We start from the raw sequence: 14,067 nt of genomic DNA, 5'->3' as shown, positions 1-14,067 counted from the left end.
CAACAGCCTTAGTACTTGCTGCACTAACTAGAACTTCACAAAAGTGGTTCCTTCTCTTCTTTCTTTACTCAGCATGAATGTCACCTTCTCAAAAATGGCTCCCTGACAATGTCTATTAAAGTGAGACCAGTCACTCTATCCTATTACTCTGCTTTATTTTCTTCATAAACCTTGTTAGTACTGGAAATAATCTTACATTTATTGTCTCACCTCTCCTACTAAATATAAGACCAGTGAGAACAGAAATTTTGTCTGTTTACTTCACTACAGTAAACACACCACCATTCATTATTTGTGAAATGACTGCAATGTTATTTCAAATAGAATATTAAGTTTTGTTTTATAAAATTTTTCTTTTTGTTTTAAAGAAAATGTTAAATTTTCCCTCTTTCAAAATAATTGCCTAAGAATTACTTAAATCTCTAAAATTCCTAAGAGGGAAAATTTAGCAAATCAAAATGTTTTGCTCAGAGTCACTGCTATTATAAAGTTGAAATATATTTTTTCTAGGTTAATTTTAAATAACTGAGATAACCTAATAAGACTTCAAACAAAATACATTTCACCTGCAGTTACAACAATAATTTCTGTTTGACTAATGTAATGTAGTCATACTACTACTGAGTGAATATAATTATTCTTTTTCTTTAAGGAAAAAAGTGATCTTAGATGAACAGAACACTGAAGATTTATATTCCAAGTGTAGTTCTGCAACTAATTTAAAGCAAGAATGAATCAATTACAGCTGTTTGTTGGAGGGGGGTGGGGGAGTGAGGGGTAGTTGTATGTATCTCATTAGTTCCCTCTCAGTGATAATGAAAGAATTAGCTAGATAAAAGCAAAAAAAGGAAAACAGTATTTCTTTCCCGATTTCAATTCCTAAGAATTATTTCCTAAAGATGGCTAAAAGCACTACTACAGCAATAATAGAAAGCTACCAAATCTAACACTTGACATTGTTCATCCAAAAGTAAATTCTCCTTTAAAAAAAAAAAATAAAAAGTCCTGTACAATATAGACTACACATAAACAGTCAAAAAAAAAAACAAAAAAACAAAAACATAACCTAAAAATCCTTGAGTGCTAGAAGTTGCTTTTATCTCCGATTACAAATCAGAAAATGAATGTTTGCTATAGAGTACATTGTATATAAAAGATCATCTAATTCATGTGACTCTAAGGAGCTTAGTTTTAAGGAAAAACTATAAAAAGCAACGAACTGTTAATTTCCTGACACATCCCTGAGGTCAGCTTCTTTGTATAAAACATTGCTGACCGGCCACCTTTGCTGCCAGCAAGAGTTCACACAACAGACAACTAGGCAAATACAATGAAAATAAACTTAAGCGTAGAAAGATATAAATAAGGACATTTCTCCTCCTCCCAACAAAAGCAGCTAAAGATGAGATAAAAGTAAAAACCACATTGCTACATTTGGTTTTTTTCATTTGTGGAAGAGAAGCGGTTGCAGTTTTCTATAAAAACTGCAACTAAAACTGCAACCGCTTCTCTTCCACAAACAAGAAAAGATTAAGAAACAAAATGAAGTAAAGTTTCTCCACTCCTCTAATACATGTGCCCACATATTTTTAAGCATTTTCCTTATACTACTACTTATTTGCATAATCTTGCTTAAAAATCAAACTATTTTTAGTTAAAAATAAAACAATAAAGTTTGGATTTAAAGTATGATGAAATATGATCAGTCAGATCACAATAAATGCTACACATAAAATGTAAGACACAATCAGCTTATTTTAAACATTTTGAAACAATGGGTCAAATTAAAGCATCTTAAGTACAGTATATATTCCCAAAGTTTAGTCAGTCAAATGAAAACATCACAAAATGTATATTCATTCATTTATTTATAAGACATTTTACTGAACACCTACTGTCAGGCACTAAATTATAGATGGAGCTGAAAATACAAAAATGAGTAGAACACAACTGATTCCTTACTGTTAAGTAATTCCCAACCAAGAGGAAAAAAAAAATAATGTGACAGACTATAAGTACTAATGATAAAAGGAAGCAGAGGAAGCTTGATAAACTCAGAACTAAGATTAGAGGACAGAGGGAGTTTCATAAGGTTTCTAGAGGAGATAATGCCTAAAGTGAGTCTTACAATATTAGCAGAAGTTAAGCACAATTATAATTTCATGCCTGTGTGTTTGAAAAGTGGGGTGGCAAATGAGGTCAGAAAAAAAAGACAGTGAAGTACGACCCTGTTTCAATAAGAGGATGCAGCATGCGCAAAAGTAAAAGGCATTAGATAAGCACGGCATATCACCAAACTGCAAACACTTTACAACTGTGCTGTCCAACACAGCTGCTCCTGAGCACCTAAAATGTAGCTATACAGAATTGGCATATGTAGTAAGTGTAAAATAAATGTGGTATTTTGAAAACTTAGCACATAAAACAGAATACAAAACAGCTCTTCTATAATCTTTCTTATATTTGATATATGCTAAGTAATATTTTGGATATATGTGGTTAAAAAATATATTAAAATTAATTTCACCTGTTTGTATTTTATTGTGTGGCTACTGAAAAAATGTATATGGTTCACATTATATTCCAAATGGACAATGCCAGCTTAAAAGGATGGCATTGGCTGGGGAGTAGTGCTAAAGTAATAATAAGTGGGACTGGATCAGGTGGAAGATAATATCACAAGAAGAATCTCTATGTCATATTAATAAGTTGGTTGGAAACCAAGGCTCTTCAGTAGGGTTAATATTATCACACCTGGCCGGGTGCGGTGATCCATGCCTGTAATCCCAGCACTTTGGAAGGGTGAGGCGGGTGGATCACAAGGTCAGAAGATTGAGACCATCCTGACCAATGTGGTGAAATCCCATTTCTACTAAGAAGATAAAAAAAATTAGCTGGGCATGGTGGTGCGTGCCTGTAGTCGCAGCTACTTGGGAGGCTGAGGCAAGAGAATTGCTTGAACCGGGACCCGGGAGGTGGAGCTTGCAGTGAGCCGAGATCGTGCCATTGCACTCCAGCCTGGTGACAGAGCAAGACTGCGTCTCAAAAAAAAAAAAAAAGATTATCAGACCTGGCATTTGCAAGGATCCATCTCCAATCCAAGAATTGGAGAACAGGAAAGCTGGAGGAAGAATATCAATTGGTCTTGATAATCACTGACAACGTTTTGAAGGTAGCATAACTAGAGATAGAGTACAGAATTGATTCCAGAAATGTTTTTCAAGAAAGATAAACTATACTTGCTGACAGATTAAATATGAAGTCTGGGAATAGAGAAGAACTTGAGTAAATTCCAAAGTTCTGGGGCTTGCACAATTAGGAGAATGTGGTATTCAGTAAGGACAGCTTTGGCAGGGAAAGATCAAAAGTTCCAGGCTAGAAATGAAAAACTGGGAGAGTGTTAATAAAACACAAATAGTGTAAGCCAACGGAGAGGATGGACAAAGCCAAGAACACAGAGTAAAAAAGAAGACAGAAGACTGGATTATGGGGAAAAACAATATGAAATATGATGGGCAGAGGAAGCAGATCCCACAAAGGAGTTGAAGAATGACAGGCAGAAGAAGAATCCAGAAGGGTAGCATCTTTATTTTAATGGGCTTCCATTGTGTCCTACAGAATTATACTTCCACAATATGTTTCACAGAAGAGATGTGACTGACAAAAGAAAAATCTCCTTTCCAAAGTCACAAATTATTTTTTGATAATTAAAATGACACTTTGTCAACTTAAGAGAATCAAATAACTATTACTTCCTATAACTTATTTGGACAAACATACTAGCTAACATGCAGCAAATCACAAAGTGAAATATTTAAAATGGTAATAGAGAATTTAAATGTGGAACAACTGGGAAAACAGATTAAAATAACCATGCAAAAGAAAGAGGGAATGGGTAAAGAACTGGAAGCTTCAGTTTTACCATTCTAAAAAACATATAGCCATTCCTCCTCGCTAAAAAATAATTTAAATGATGACTTTTGATTCCATAGAGATCTGTAATCCAAGTTCTTAACCTGAAGATAAAGGACGGGTATAAATATGTATGTACCCAAATATACTTTCCAAAGAACAAAGTGAACAAAAAAGGGGTTTCTATCAGATGAACTAGACCAGGGCTCTTCACTGTTAAACACTATCTTGCCGTCTACTTAACATAAAATATCGTGTATCTCAGTACCCAATCCAACTCAAGTGTGCCAAAAAGGCACTTTTTTTTTTTTCTAACCATCTTTACTCCTCTCATCCCATCCCATCCTTGAAAGAGGTGTAGAAATTTCACAGCCTGGACAATTACGGCTTTCCACTCTAATCACAGTCTTATTAATAACACATCTATTATTATCCCAGAGCTACCAAAGCCGCCTTTCCCATCTTGGCCCTTGGCCCTGCCCCTCCTCTCCAGTCTTGAGTCTCTAAGGTTTTTGTTTTGTTTGTTTTAGTAACTCTTAACCCCTTCTCTAGATCCGCCTGCACTGTGCTCCTTCCTTCTCTTCCCGGTCCAAGGAAGTAAATAACCCTTTCCCAGCTCCTCTCCTCTAACTTCCCAGTCCTCGCAGTGCCAATCAACCCAGTCCTCGGGACTCTCAGGAGCCGACCTCTTCCCTCATTTTCCTAGGTCTTCCTTCTCTTCACGGTCCCTAAATCCTCCCAATCCCTAATCCCTTCATCTTCCCTGCTTTAAGAACCACCTGGAGGCCCCATCCACGAACGCCCCTTCGCCAGCTCCCCGACGCTTGACCCTAGCCTCACCTCGCACCTCCACCACCCCTGCCGTCTCCACGACAATCCCCAAGCCCACCTCCAACCCGCCGGGTCTTCCGTAGAACCGAAGCGGCGTCCAGCCTCCTTGCTTTCCCTCTCAGAAACGAACTCCTGGCTGGGGCCTCGGCGTCAGACCGCCGAACAGGGGTGCCTGGCTCCTGCGGAAGCTGCAGGGAGGGTGCCGAGGTTGCCGGCGTGCGTGAAGTTTGAACACAGGGATGGGACAGGGGCCAGACCGCGACTCCTAGGTAGCTGCGGCGGCAACCTGGGCTCCAGGGTAACCGAGGCGGAGGCCCAGACTGCACTACGAAGGGACCGCAGCCAATCATGATGACTCTACCCGAGCTCCCATTGGCCTCTGTCTCCAGACGGCCCTTTTTATTGGCTTCAGTGGAATTGGAAGGCGGAACGAAGAGTGCGGGAGAAGGCCTCTATTGGCCGACCGCTCTAGCCGTGACGGAGATCCCAAATAGGGAAGTTGGTTGAGGCGAAGCGTGGAGCGCGCCGAGCTGTGGTGGGCTAAGCGGCGCGAAGCGCGACTGCTGAGCTTCGCGGGCTCTGAGAAGGACGCGGGTGGAGGGGAAACAGGGTTCATAAAATGAATTGTAAAATTGGAGACTGCTTAACATAAAACACTTAATTGCTTCTATTTCCTTGGGGTTGTTTTTAAATTCTAAACAAAAGGATAGTGCTTCTTGGTCTTCTTACCGAATATGGCTGATTCAGGAGGATGCGGGGTGAGTGCACTCATGTTCCTGCCTCGAGATCCTGGCCATGAATCACCAACGAGCCGTGAATTTGGCTTGAAAGTGATTTTTAGGTTTTGGAACTGGTTTGGGATGGAATGGCATCTGAAATACTTGCACACAGAATTTTTTTTTTTTTTTTTTTTAAGGAACGTTTGGAGGAGCAAGTCAGTAGCCTATTGAGAAGTGATGTGTGACATATTTTCGCCTTTAAAAATGGCATTAATTGGGGGAGACAGGGAAGGTAAAAAAAACAAAAAAATCCTCTTTCGTGAGGTTTTAAGCTGCCCCAAGCCATGATTATCAAGGTAGTTTAACACTTACTCTGGCTGTTCTCGTCTCTCTGGCCTTTACCACCATTCTGTAGAGAATCTAATTTTTGAAGGCAAATGCTTCTAATGAATCTTCTTACCATGAAGATTGGTAATTCCTACTTCTCGCTTAACCTCGTTTTTCCAGCTTTGCACTGTTTCAAAGCTTTCATTTTATCCTGTCAATATTTTTTACTTCAAGTTACAGACTAACCCACTCAAACAATATTGTGATTAAATATACCTTTCTGAATGCGAAATATATCTGAACAAGATGGCAGTCATCTGTTAGTGAAAATAAGATGAGTAATCCCTAAATTGCACTGAATTACTTCATCATTCTTTAATTTATCTCTGCTGACACTTTGTTAAAAGAGCTCACTGGTTATTATGGACTCTTTTAGAGTTAACATGTAAATGTATGGGTGGATTATTTATAAAGGAAGTTGTTAGGAAGAATCAAGAAGCATGCCGTATTTACGTGGACAAGCAAATGTCTGTCACAGGAGGTCAAATCCGGATTGCTGGAGGACAGCTGAGAATGAAACCACCATTTATTCAGCACTCAGAATGATCCAGGCAGTGTAATCTCATTCCATCTTCACTCATGACTCTAGACAGGTATTGTTATTCATTGTTTATACTTGAGAAAGCAGATTCAGAGAGGTTAAAGTATCTACCACAAAATAATAAAGTAGGAAGTGGTAATGCCAGAGTACAAGCTTAGGTCTGCTTCCAAATTTCGAGGTTTCAGATTTAATGCCTTTAGTGTGTTTCACCTACAGGTTAAGAAGTTATTGGTAAGCAAGAAAATATTTAAAACTGTGGAGAATCCAAAAAATTGTCTAGTTGTTTGTAACATATTCTCTGGATTCTTATAGTGTGCAATTTTATTCACCGTCTCATATTCAAAATAACAGTGGCTATCAATTTGACCTTGAAAAAAGACCAAAAAATTTATAAATTTAGAGAAATAAAAACTAATATAATTACTATTTTAAAAGGTTACACCAAAATATGAGAAAACAGTTTTAAAAGTTTTATGATATTACATGGTTTTAATATTATTTTTGATAGGGCTAGAATTTTCTAAGATACCATTTGACATTTTATTTCACTACCACACAGGATTCTGCTTTTCAGAAATAAAGGAAACAAAGTTAACAAAACAACATTTATATTTCTGCCGCTTGAAAGTATAAACAGAAATCAGACTCTTTTTTGTTTTTAAAGATTTTACTTATGAAATAAATTCTACCAATGGTCATTAAGCCCTTTGGAGTTTTATTTTTAATATTCCTAGGCTTCTTCCATTCATATTGCAATATGCTCAGGTTTGCTATATTGCTAAGTGAATGTTCATTTTCTGCAGGACTTTGATTGGCTTCTTCACTGCTATTTGGCAATGATATAGATGATATAATGCAATTAAAATATTACCACAAATGCTTACTGGTAGGATTATTCTCATTTTCCTTTTGGGGAAACTAGTGTAGAATTTGAATGGTTTGTTAGAAGTTTCAAAAAACGTAATAGGTAGATAAATAGACTCTCTAACTGTAGGCAGAGAAATTATGATAACCATAATTTGTAAAGGGGGCACATGCTATATATAGTATCTTGGAAAGCACACAAGTATAATTACCCTTACCTAAAGTTCAGTTGTCCATATCATACCATTCTACAAAAAAAGAAAAGCACTGTCACAATTTTATGTGTTTTACATAAACATGATACATAACAAAAATTCAACAATTTTATGTCTAACTTCATGGTGTCATATTTTAAATTTATTAATAGATTCCAGGTAAATAGGTTTTAGCATATAATATTAAATTTGAAACAGTATCTAATATGCTACATGTTTAAGAGAAATTGAATGGCTTGGTTGACTTGGGTGTAAGCATCAGTATAATTGCAGACCTAGAAAGTGGGCTGTTCTTATGAGAACAAATGTAGTCCATTCTGATTGTTATTAATATTCACTTTTGCAGTACAAAAAGCTAAGAGCCTTTGACTATTGCTGTGTTTAAAGGATAAAGTTTTTGATCGCTTGATGAAATGTACAAGGTTTTTTGTTGTTGTTAATAGAGAAAGAAATGAAACTGTTGAGATGTTTGTAAAAATTTGTATATCTTTGCAACATAATACTGGTCATCAATACAATGAACTACTGATCAACACGGATGAATATTTCTAGACAATATTGATCAAAAGAAGTCAGACACAAAAGAATATATTCTGTATACTTCCATTAACAAGTGATTCAAAAACAGGCAAAATTCATCTAAACTGGCAAAAATTAGAATATTTATTGACTGTGTTGACTGTGGGGTTGGAGGTAGAATTGAGTGGAAGAGACTGAAAGTTGTTTTTGAAGTGGTGTGAATATGCGGTTTGACTGACATGGTAGTTAAAGAGAGTTTCCAGCTGGGCATAGTGGCTCATGCCTGTAATCCCAGCACTTTGGGAGGCCGAAGCAGGCAAATCACTTGAGGTTAGGAGTTTGAGACCAGCCTGGTTCAACATGGTAAGACCCCGTCTCTACTAAAAATACAAAATTAGCTGGACCTAGTGGTGCATGCCTGTAGTCCCAGCTACACAGGAGACTGAGGCAGGAGAATTACTTGAACCCAGGAGGTGAAGATTGCAGTGAGCTGAGATCACATCACTGCACTCCAGCCTGGGCAGCAGAGCGAGACTCAGTCTCAAAAAATAAAAAAATAAAAAAAGAGAGAGTTTCCTTTATCAAAACTCATTAAAATATATGTGCTTTTCACTATATGTAAATTTTACCTCAATTTTTCAATGGCTTTGAAAAAAGAATGTATTGGCTTTTATAATAGAAAAATCTAGTAGGCCTAGGTCCACATATGGTTGGATTCAAGTGCTCAATGTCATTAAAATTTTTTCTTGTCTTTTGGATGTACTTTTCTATGTGTCAGCCTTATTTAAGGCAGGCTTTTCCTCCCAGCTATGGCTGAATGCTCCAGATTTACATTCTATTTACCTAGCAACCCCAATGGAAAAAGAATATCTCTTTTCTGATTGGTCCAGCAGAAATCTTGGTATTAACTCCGACTGCCCACAGTTGCATATGAACTTATTTATAATTACCGTGGCCAAGTGTTTGCTTGGGGAAAGAGGATGATAAAGCCACCTTATCTTTCATGTTTGCTCAGAATAGTGAGAGAGATGATTCTCTGAAGGAAAACTGGAATGCTGTTACTAGAAGAAGAAATACTGGACAAAGCAGATAGATGTCCCCAAAAGCGATGATGATAATTTTATTCAAATAGGTTCATATATCAGTCTGCTGGGCTTGTTTTCACATTTTATTTAAGAAAAACTCATGTAATTATAAGTTCCCCAGTCTGTAAATATAGATGAGATTAACCAAATTTTGTTATTTTTTGACTGCCTCTGCTTTATAGTACCTCCCCCTACCTCCACAAAGACTTCCCCACTTATTAATAATTACTGTGGCCAGTAATTTCTGGGACTTCCCAGAGAGTATCTCATAAACATGTCTACCTCTACTGGTCATCCCAGTAGGCAAGATACCAGGACCACCGCTCTGCCAGGCAACAGTTTATCCCTCTTCTCTCTAGGACCCAGCAACTTCTGCTGGTGGCCATCGCAAAGTCACTAAGTACCACCACTTAGACCAGTGCCAAAGCTGAACTATATGCCTTTTGTTTCTCAGATCCTAGTTTGCCTTTTCTATATTCTGCTTTAAGGTACAGGAGCTAGGACTCGACAAACTACATTTCCCAGACATCCTTGCTAGTTGGCTTATCAGTAGGTTCTGCCAAAATGGGGCACTTAGGGAGAGGTTCCTTCTCAATGACTCTGTTCCTAGACATTGTTGACTAGAGCAACAATTGGCTCTAGTCTAATGTGTCTTTGCTCACTGAATATAAATGAGGAGACTCAATGAATGTGCTTGTTATTATGTTTGCAACCGACGCTATTACTTTATCTCCTCCCTCCCCTTCCACTCCGCAAAAAAACCCATATAAACAACAGCAAAAGAAAAAAATCCTCTACAAAACTTTTACCATCTTACAGAGAACAACTAACAGTTGGTGATCAAACAAGAATAAAAATGCGTTGAAGTGTATGGTCTTACATTTGCCTGACACTCTACAGAGTACTTTCATGAAGATCTCATGATCTTAAACAACTCTGAGAAATAGAATATAGATGAGGAAACTGACCCTGAGGTTAAATCAAATTAGTCTAATAGAAATAGAATGTGAGCCACCCACTAAATTTTAAATTTTCTAGCAGTCACATTAAAATAAGATTTTACAAAGTAAAATTAGTTTGATTTATTTAATATTTAATATCCAAATTTTTATTTCAACTTGTAATCAATATTTTAATGTTATCAGTGAGATATTTTGCCTGTTTTTCTACTAAGATTTTGACACCTAGTATATATTTTACAGATATAACACATTTCAATTCAGGCCAGCCATGTCTCAAGTACTCAATTGTCACATGTAGGTTGTAGCTAACCTATTGGACAACACAGGATTAGATTATTTACCCAGAGGGATATAATAGGAAGTAATGGTCCCAGGTAGACAGCTTCCAAAAAGAAAAGTAATGCTGGTCTGGAAACCTAAAGACTTTAATTCCATACATGGCTCTGGCTCTTACTAGTTGTGGAATAGGCATTCTTTAAACCTGGATTTCTGGATTTGTTAAATGGCATCAATCAGTTGTCTTTACTCCCCCACCCACCTTCTGCAGCAGAACCCTTTATCAAGTAAAATCTTATATGGAAAACTCATATTTAAAACATAGGAACTGCCTCTCTGTTGAAGGAGGCATAGCTGCAGGGAGGCAAGGGGCACAAATGGGTTACAGCCTGTATAGTCTACACACTTAAACACACAGAGGCATCTTCTGAGGAGCCTCCAATGAACCCTTCAAGTACTCTGCAGATATCAGTATATTGGTGTTTGATTCACATTTTTAGTTTTGTAGAATCATCAGTTATTTATAAATATAAGAGGGCCTTTAAGATCAGTTACTCAAGTTGTCTTCTGATGTTATTTTTTACTTACTAATAGACCCTTCTTTTCAAACGGTACCTTTTAAAGAAATATAAAATATGCTAGTTAAAATCAGAACTGCCCTGCAAAGTTGAAGTGGATGTGAGGAAATAGAACCCTAACGATTCAGCATTTCTCAAATACCCCCTTCCATAAGTGGCCCCCAAGAATTTTCTTTCAAACCACCCTATAGGGGTGTCTAAGGGGTGTCATGGTTTCTCAGTTCCTGTTTCTGGTTTCCTCATCCCTCTTTTCTGCTTAACAACACTAGAGACAGCAACTAAAAACCATGGCTTCAGGCTGCTAAAAGCCTAAAACAAAACAGAACAATGACAACAAAATCAAGCAGGTTGGGCAACCTTGCAACTAGAGCAAGCCAGTGGAGTTTTAACAACCAAAGATTAAGCTCAGCTCAAACCCCTTCATCAGATAAGGAAACCCAGGCCCAGTGAGGTGCTTAAAATACCACCCAAGCTGGTGTCAGAGCTGGAATACAGCCTAATCACTGCTGTGCTGGAGCCAGCTGGTACTGACTTGCAAAAGCCAATTGTTAAATTTTCAGAAATTTGGCAAGCCATATCGAGGTCACCCTGGTAGCTCAAAAGCAATCATGGTGAAACTATTTGCACTACAGAAACCAGCAAATGCTACAAATCATAGCTTCCCAGAGAGCTACTTGTTAAACCTTAACCAGCACACTTTTGAATCCAGGGTTCCTGTCTGGGTCTTTATGTACCCAGCAACCTGAGAATAGATGTGCTGCATTTTGATAGGAAACAAAAATTTAATAAAAATTAAAAATAAACCAAAGTAGAAACTGTGTCTCTTCATGAGTAACAACACCTAAAATAGCAATTTTTCTTAGTATTTACTATTTCCTGTTGTACAGCAGATACTGGTTTCTTTGATTCTTTCAGGCTATTATTTGGCGTATTCAGCTACTTTGGGGATGATTTAAATATTAGATGAGCCAGACAAGTAAATGTCTAAAACATTATTTTTAAATGTTTAAAATTTAAAATGTTTTAAAATTACCTAAAATTAAAGCCCAAGCATAAAATAAGGAGAAAATAGAAGAAGCTACGGAAACTACTGCCTGAGTAGCAACTGATTTGATAGAATGTCTAGGTCTCCCTCTAGTTCTATTTCTGGCTAGGAAGGGTATTGAAAGGTCGATGTAAACAACTGCTGAAGTCCTCAAGATTCTCAGCTGGCCTCTTTTCTCCCTGTATTTAATCTTCCCAACTGAACTTATGACTCATCATCTTAGCAATGACCTGTTTCCCTTTGCAAGTTCCTCCCCTTCCCTGGCCGCTATTCTTTTCATCCTTTGTGGTGCTGCTGCAGCTCTCCTACAGGCCTGTTTGGGCATGCTTGTGATGTCAGATGCCAGTACTTCAGCTGTCCTTGTGTATCCATGGTGATGGATGAAAAATAAGCTGCTTTTCAGTGATTTGAACTTTAATCCAGTCAAATGATGCATGCTTTATTACTCAGGTGATTTTTCCCAATACTTTAAGATCACTGAAATCTTGAATTATTAAAGAGGAATTAACATATTTATGTTTTTACCCTTTCTTTTTTCTTCTTTAACCATTATTATGCCTTGGTAAATTAAAATAATCTTTGATCTTAGCACCTGAAAATTTTTATTCACAATTAATAGGAAAATAATTCCAGAAATAAGATTCCAACAGAAAAGAAACTAAAAGATGTTGTTTAACGTTCCTTCTCACTACATGTGCATAAGTAACTATTAGGCTAAGTAAAGCATAAAGTAACTATTAGGCTAAGTAAATGCATATTATTAGGGAAAACAATGAAAACTGTGAAACATTGACAAAGTTGTGTCATCCCAAACGCTGGCCACTTAATTTCAGGTACTAGTGGTACTTGAAATTATTAAATAATATTGACTTGAAATCTTTCTGCATTCAGGAAACAGAAACCCTAAGTCTGATGTTAGTCTTAGCACCTTGCTAACGTGCTGTCATTGTTTTTTTTTTTAAACAACAACAACAAAAAAAAGGGCAGACTTTTTGTATACAACGTTGGTAAGCAATAACTTCTAGTTAAAATGTTTCCATTTTCTCAATTTTCATATAAATTTCTATTTATAAATAACACTGACTTTCCAGGAATATAAAATTTCCTTATATTGAAACAAGTGGAGTTGAGGTCATGATACCTGGACCAGGTAACAGGGAAGGAAGAACAACAGGGTAGCAATTGCATGTGCCTTGGTCTAATCCATAACACCAAAATTAATTATTGGGAATAGAAGCCAGGTAGACCCTAACATTATGACACGATGGCATTACCCAAGATATTTAGGAAAACCATAATATTTGGATGAATTAAAAACTTTTTTCCAGATAATACAAATAGTGGGGTAAAAATGATTAAACTTGAAAGTGTCTTCAGTCTTCCTTCTCCCACTTCCTGCTTAGTGGAATGTTGAATGGGGTTTTTCCTGCTGCTTCAGCATTGTGGCTACTGCCCAAAGCTGAGAACATTCTCTAAAGAGTCATAAATATTTAGGAGTCAAAACCTCCCACCAGGGCTTATGAAAAAGGCATAACCAACCTTACTGCCAGAAACCATCAACCTAGGAAACTCCTCTCTTCACTTTTACTTCACCATAAGAGAGGTCTGTGTATGGGAAAGAAGAGAAGAAAACATATTTGGCTTCTTGGAGAGGGTTTTCATTCTCCCAAGGAGAGAGTGGATGGGGCTGAGAGTAGGAAGTCCAAAAAAATAATTCATAGAAATTCACAGGGTGTCTTGAAGAAGAGGAGATGGGCATCTCCCTTCCTGAGGCCTGCTAAGTTGCAACTCTTTTTTTTTCTTCGAGATGGAGTCTTGCTCTGTCTCCCAGGCTGGAGTGCAGTGGCACAATCTCAGCTCACTGCAATCTCTGCCTCCTGGGTTCAAGCAATTCTCCTGCCTCAGCCTTCCGAGTAGCTAGGATTATAGGTGCGCACCACGACAACCTGCTAATTTTTTGTATTTTTAGTAGAGACCGGGTTTCACCGTGTTGGCCAGGCTGGTCTTGAACTCCTGACCTCTTGATCTGTCTGCCTTGGCCTCGGAAAGTGCTGAGACCACAGGCATGCACCACCACACCCGGCCTAAGTTGTAATTTCTTTGTAACTTTGTGTTGCCATTGGAATAAAGCAA

The 14,067-nt window shown here is 37.6% G+C and overlaps 2 protein-coding genes across 3 annotated transcripts in view; one reads left to right on the top strand and one right to left on the bottom strand.

Annotated features, from left to right (window-relative positions):
* LCA5 (lebercilin LCA5) overlaps positions 1 to 5,066 on the bottom strand; it is an 85,664-nt gene extending 80,598 nt beyond the window's left edge. The window contains exon 1 of one of the 3 annotated variants that reach the window (XM_012471792.2): positions 4,802 to 5,066. The gene's annotated coding sequence lies outside the window, so the exon portion shown is untranslated. The remainder of the gene's footprint in view (positions 1 to 4,801) is intronic. The other 2 variants (XM_064360899.1, XM_064360898.1) reach the window with 2 other exon arrangements.
* SH3BGRL2 (SH3 domain binding glutamate rich protein like 2) overlaps positions 1 to 14,067 on the top strand; it is a 287,777-nt gene that overhangs the window by 123,832 nt on the left and 149,878 nt on the right.

This window comes from Aotus nancymaae, unplaced genomic scaffold, assembly GCF_030222135.1.
Source record: "Aotus nancymaae isolate 86718 unplaced genomic scaffold, 86718_ANA_hifiasm-v0.15.2.pri h1tg000040l, whole genome shotgun sequence".
Taxonomy (NCBI): domain Eukaryota; kingdom Metazoa; phylum Chordata; class Mammalia; order Primates; family Aotidae; genus Aotus; species Aotus nancymaae.
This window is presented reverse-complemented; position numbering and strand designations above follow the sequence as displayed.